The sequence below is a fragment of the Cyprinodon tularosa genome, unplaced genomic scaffold, assembly GCF_016077235.1.
Source record: "Cyprinodon tularosa strain WSP-4 unplaced genomic scaffold, ASM1607723v1 ctg48, whole genome shotgun sequence".
Lineage (NCBI taxonomy): Eukaryota > Metazoa > Chordata > Actinopteri > Cyprinodontiformes > Cyprinodontidae > Cyprinodon > Cyprinodon tularosa.
Genome location: NW_024039207.1, coordinates 467,344 through 473,357, shown reverse-complemented (window position 1 = coordinate 473,357; position 6,014 = coordinate 467,344). Strand labels below are relative to the sequence as shown.

The 6,014-nt window shown below is 39.3% G+C and overlaps 1 protein-coding gene across 1 annotated transcript in view; it reads left to right on the top strand.

Moving 5' to 3' along the window:
• Positions 1 to 6,014, top strand: part of LOC119794424 (CD48 antigen-like) — a 169,830-nt gene that overhangs the window by 135,507 nt on the left and 28,309 nt on the right. The window lies entirely within an intron of this gene.

Sequence of the window (6,014 nt, the reverse complement as noted above, 5' to 3'; positions counted from 1 at the left end):
ACAATCTGTTAGTGGCACACAACATAGCCATGTAACATTTGGTAATAGTGATAGAACACGTCAATACCTTTGAACAAAACCATTAAGATGTTAATATGTGTGATATATTTTCACATAATAAACAGGAAACCAATTACTAACTGTAACAGCTTGTGTTGGCTTTTGGATTTCAGCCAAATAAAGGAGTTTAACGATATATTTGAGACAGCTGATAGAAATATAGTGCAAAAAATCCTATTTAAAGTGGGTCTTATTGCCTGTTCTTGGTGAGTTTCATATAGAAGTTAAGGAGTCCTTTTACTTTGTCTTAAATAGTAGAATCAAGACAGTTATCATTTTCAAAGCAGGTTGCTGGATTTATCAAAGACATGTTTCCATTTGTTTTTTCATTTGACATTGAATATAATAAAATAATGAATTCTATAATAAAAACCATTGAAAATGCTTTAATAGAGAAACATCATCCTCTGAATGTATCGCTCTGAGTAACTTAAGAGCTTGGTTGGGGTTGATTTTGCATGATTTAGGGCATCAGGAAATGATGGCCTTGGAACTATAATTAACAGTAAATCACATCTATAAGTTTCTCCATCATCACCTCAGTGCTGTAGATTGTAAACCTGAAATGAACTACCTACCTACCTATCTACCCACCACTGAATGAACAAGCTTCTGTAGCTCTGCTTTAGAATCAACATTGTCGCCCTCTACTGGACTAAGGTAACACTGCAACACTGAGAGAAACTGCCTCCAAGTGAACATTATCAATTGATCAGATGGAATAAGTTTTGATCTAATTAACCATCAATTCACAATAATAATCATTGTAACGATTATTAAGAAACTTGTAGACATTCAAAACCTTATAGTACCATACAGAAATGCTTTAATAGAGAGACCTCATCTACTGAAAGTATGTCTGAATAAACTTGGGTTGGTTGGGCTCCTTTCCCATGATTTATGGCATCAGAAATGATGGCCTTGGAACTATAATTAACAGTAAAACACATCTATAAGTTTCTCCAACATCATCTCAAGGCTGTTGATTGTAAACCTGAAATGAACTACCTACCTACCTATCTACCCACCACTGATTGAACAAGCTTCAGTAGCTCTGCTTTAGAATCAACATTGTCGCCCTCTACTGGACTAAAGTAACACTGCAACACTGAAAGAAACTGCCTCCAAGTGAACATTATCAATTGATCAGATGGAATAATTCTTATTTAATTAACCATCAATTCACCATTAATTGTAAGTTTATTGTTTGTTTACATCCCTGTTTCAGACTAACAGATTCCTCTGTGTCAAACTATGTTACCAGATTGAGCACTGGCTTCTGGGCTTGTAACAGACTGAATGAATGTATGTTATCGATATGTTATTTGGATTTTGCTAAATCTCACCTGTTTTAAGCTGCACATCAGCAGAATCTCCACTCCGGTCAGGTTTTAGTTCCCCTTCAGTTACTTCCACTTTACTCAGTGGGGCTGGATTCATATTGTTGTTCTCAAAGAAAACTGAAAGATGTGAGAGTACAACAGTGGAGTCAGACCCAGAAGAATGAAAGAATACTGAACAAAAAGATATTAACCTTAACTGCAACCTGTCAATAAGACACAATCTATTAGTGGCACACAATATAGCTATGTGACATTTGGTAATAGTGATAGAACACGTCAATACCTTTGAACAGAACCATGATGACCTTATGAATGTAATGTGAACTACAGCACAGTCTGACTGCTTTGAACTGAAATATAAAATAAAAAAAAATATTTTTTCAATTTTTAAAAAAAGTTCATGTTTTCTGCCGAGGTCTGAATGCCAAAGACTAAAGTAATTGTATCAATAAAATTCTTCTAATTGTCTTTTTCTTTCCCTGTGAGATTTTAAGATTGAAATGCTGTAAATTTAGCCATAAAAGGATTGTTTCTTCCTCCGACCTCCATTGCAAACACCGGTCAGCTAATGCCTTCTCCCCATGGTGGAGCCATGGAGTCTCCCCAAGAAAGCCTCCACAGAGGTGGAAGATAGAGGAACATCACTCCATGTTCCCTGCAAACCTCACAAAATATTTGGGCCTGCCACATCCGACCATCTTGCTCCCTTGCTATTGGAGTCGACTCACCAACTGATAGTGGCAGGTGGACAGCTCCACCCCTCTCTTCAATCATGTGTCCAAGATGTGCAGGTGCAGCTCAGTTGAAACAACTAAATGAATCCTATTTCAACCCCCCCTGTGCTTCAACATGGTTTAGAGGGGGTTTATTATGGACAATCTATGGTGAGCACAGAAGTCCAACAACAGAATCTCGATCAGGTTCAGATCACGTTGGCCATTTATCATCGATACCTCACCAGGTTTCACTGTCATTTCCCACTTGAGCACCGAAGTCACTCAGCAACACAAAGGAGTCTCCAGGAGAAGCATTGTCCAGTACCCCCTAAGGACTTCAAAAAGAGTGGATAATTTGACCTGATGTTTGGAGCATAAGCTCAAACAACAGTGAAAACCGATCAAAAAAATGAGGGGCAACAAGTATGCCCACTCCTGCTCAGTACCTCTCACCAATGGGGCAACTCCAGAGTAGAAGAGTGTCCAAACCCTCTCAAGGAGACAGGCCCCAGACAAAGAGTGCGAAATACGGGGGGGTCCGGGGGGGCCCGACCCCCCCGATTAACCCATGAGACCCCCTGAAAGCATCAAAAGCAAAATTTAAAGGGGGTCTTAAATTGTTTCAAAAAAATTGAAAATAAAATAGTTTTTTGTCACTAATGGGCACTAAAATGTTTTTAAGCTCAACATGTCCAGTATTAAAATTCAAAACCTTTATTCACAAATATGTTCTGTATTTTGCCAAGTGGAGCCAGCCAATCCTGCTCGTGCATGCAAATTAGCCATGTGCTTTTCCGCAGTTAATAACAAGGGCAACGCGGAACAGATTGCACGAAAACAGCAGGTCTTCACTCCTGTTTGTGGACCTCAACGGACCTCTGGACAAATTCGACCCAGTTCCATTTGTCAGAAACTGGATTAAAGCAGGACATGTGCGTGCATGAAAGAGAGAGACAGACAGAGAGACAGAGACAGACAGTCTTTGTGCGATTGTGTGTTTTCCTAGACTGACTGTCGCCGAAATCCCACATACTCCGTCAGCACTCCGCTCCGCCCCGCTGCTCTCCAGACCGCCTGCGCAAAGCAAAGCCTACAGCCTCCGCTGTGGCTCCCGTCCGCTCCGCTGTGAGTTCCTTGGAGATCGTAGATGGCATGCCCGAGATGTTTAAAATCAAAGCAGCAAAACATGCGGAAATGAACCAAAGTTTCCGCCGATCATTAAAAATAATTAGAATTCATTAATTATTTTTAAATTAAGGCCTTGATTGGCACTAAAATTAATTAAATATGTTTATCGTGGCATTTATAATTCTTTAATAAAAATGCATTCAATTAAAGTCACTCATTCCTGTAACTCTATGAACGCTTAATTTAATATGACGCATTAAAAAAATCCCACCATCATCCAGCAGATGTTCAGTTTCTGCCCAAATATCATTTTTTGTTGTAGATCTTTGTAACGGGGATAACTAGGATCATTCAAAACTGCTTTTTTTTTATGAACTTCGTTTGTTCTCTACTTCCAAACTCAGCATCTCTTCATCTATTCCTGCAATAAGAAGTTTATTTTGAATGGATTTGATTAAACTTCGGTATAAAATCCCTCGGTATAAAATAAATATTTTGATGGAGATGAGAAATGTGCTTCCTGGTTGGTGAATAACCAATAGTTTGCATCCAATCATTTTAATAAACTGTTAGTTTTTTTTGGGGAATATATAAGAAATATGCTATAATTTCTAGTTACAGAGCTGGTGCTACTATATTTTAACTTGACGAACCGGAATTTCTCGATGTTCTTTTTCCTGTTTGGTGCGATTGCAATTGCGGATCTTGACCTGGCCGGACCGGAGCGGAGCAAAAAATAGCTCGGCTCCGTATTTTGTCGGTGACGGACGGAGAAGATGTACGTGGACGGAGGCGTAGCGATGGATGTGGAACAGCTCTAATTGATTTACATGAAAGACAAGTAGTCCGAAAGATGTACGTCAGTGGGGCGGAGCGGAGCGCTGACGGAGTATGTGGAATCTGGGGGTGTCTGTTCAGGCTCTTGCCCACTCCACCAGATTCACAGAAAGCTTCCTCCACCAAGCTGTCAGGAAGCTGAGCCCCCCTCAAAAAAAAAAATCACTCCGGACAAACTGTCTCCTGCACTACTATTAATTCTATGTTTATTTACTGTTCTTTTGTATTATTACTGTTACAAATGCTATATCTTACATAATTGGTAATAATAAGAATACAATTTTTTCTGCTGCCATTACCATCTGCCTTTTTGCACTAGCATAAGTATTGCATATTTTATATTGTACATTTTATATTTTATTGTGAAAAAGAATGTTTAAATTTTAGTATTATGAACTGATCTTATCTGTTGTGCCTGTGCACTGTATCTGTTTCACTGTTGGGGAATGAGAAACGTCCTCTCGAGTCCTTGTATGTCTGGTGAATCTGAAGAATTAACATTAAAGCTGACTTTGACTTTTATAGGTCGACTGCATATTGAGAAAATTTAGATCGGTATTGTGAAACAATTGAGAGATGGGGACCCCCCCAAATATTGACAGGTATTTCGCACACTGGTTTTATGGTAGGAAAAGATCACTAGATGTGCACCAGCACTACCATCCATGTTTACTTCCCGAAAAAAAGAGCATGCTGGCCTGTGACGCCATTGCGTCCTCTACTGCGCATGCGGGACACTTGCGTTGTATGACTGCAGTTAACACAGGAGATCACATACAAGTCGCATATATTTGGCTATATGAAAAAAATTGAAATTGAGCATCAAGGTCTGCAGTGTGAACGTAGCTTAAGATTCAAATCTGCCACCCTAATTAACCTAGCCTAAGGTCGAGAACTCTGAGTTTTAGGTTCACAACAGCTGCTATGAATTAGTTCAATCAACTCTGGGGTAGGTCCACCCAGAGTTGAACACGTGCATAAAAACTATAAAAAGCGATTATCAGTGGAAGCCCAACTTAAAATTTAACAAAGACTAAAATTGATTTTCTTCATTTAGACTAAGTCTAAAACAGAAAGACAATGACTAAATGTGTCCAAGACTAAAATTGTTTTTTGTCATTGTGACAAAGTCTAAATTAAAGAAAGCTGACAAAATTAACACTGCTGCATGTGTGTCAGTAGATAAGGGAAAAAAAAGCTATGAGCAAATTCTTAAGTTGGTTGGAATCTTTAACGACAATGTTTATGCTGCTGACCTATACAGTTGTGCAGATGCAGCTTGTCCTTAGGTCCTTAGGGATATTTCTTGGCACCTTCTATCCACCAGTCAGGGTGGATTTCAGGTTTCAGCTCTCCATATAATCCTTCATTTAATCTGCTCCTCAGAGTATCTCTAGGAATCATCTATGTGCAACATTCTAAGGGAAGTTTCATGCATCTTCTTGATTGCTGTATAATGGTGCCTCTGCCCAACGCTGCTTTATGTAGGTTCAGCTGAACGTCACTAATAAGCTAATTAGCAATCCCGTTATCTATCAGAAAGCTTTCCTATGATAGCAGCCCAGCTTCTTATACTTGTACTATTCCCAGCGCAATAAATCTCAGTTTAGGTCAGGGGTGCCCAACCAGTCAATCGCGATCTACCAGTCGATCGCGGGCAGAGTTTCAGTCGATCGCGAGAAGTACAATGTAGACCTATTTATGGCAATGACAAAACCAAAATAAAAAAACGTTTTAAAAAACACTAATCAAATCATTGATCACGAGAGGCCAACGACATAAAAAGTATGCAGGGAACCTTTTTTTTATATATGCTGATTGCTGGGCATGGTTTGCCACGGTTGCTAGGTTGTTACCAGGGACTCTAAAGGGCGAAGAGGAATCTGAAGAGATAATGAGATAATAATATCTATCACAACTGATGGGACTC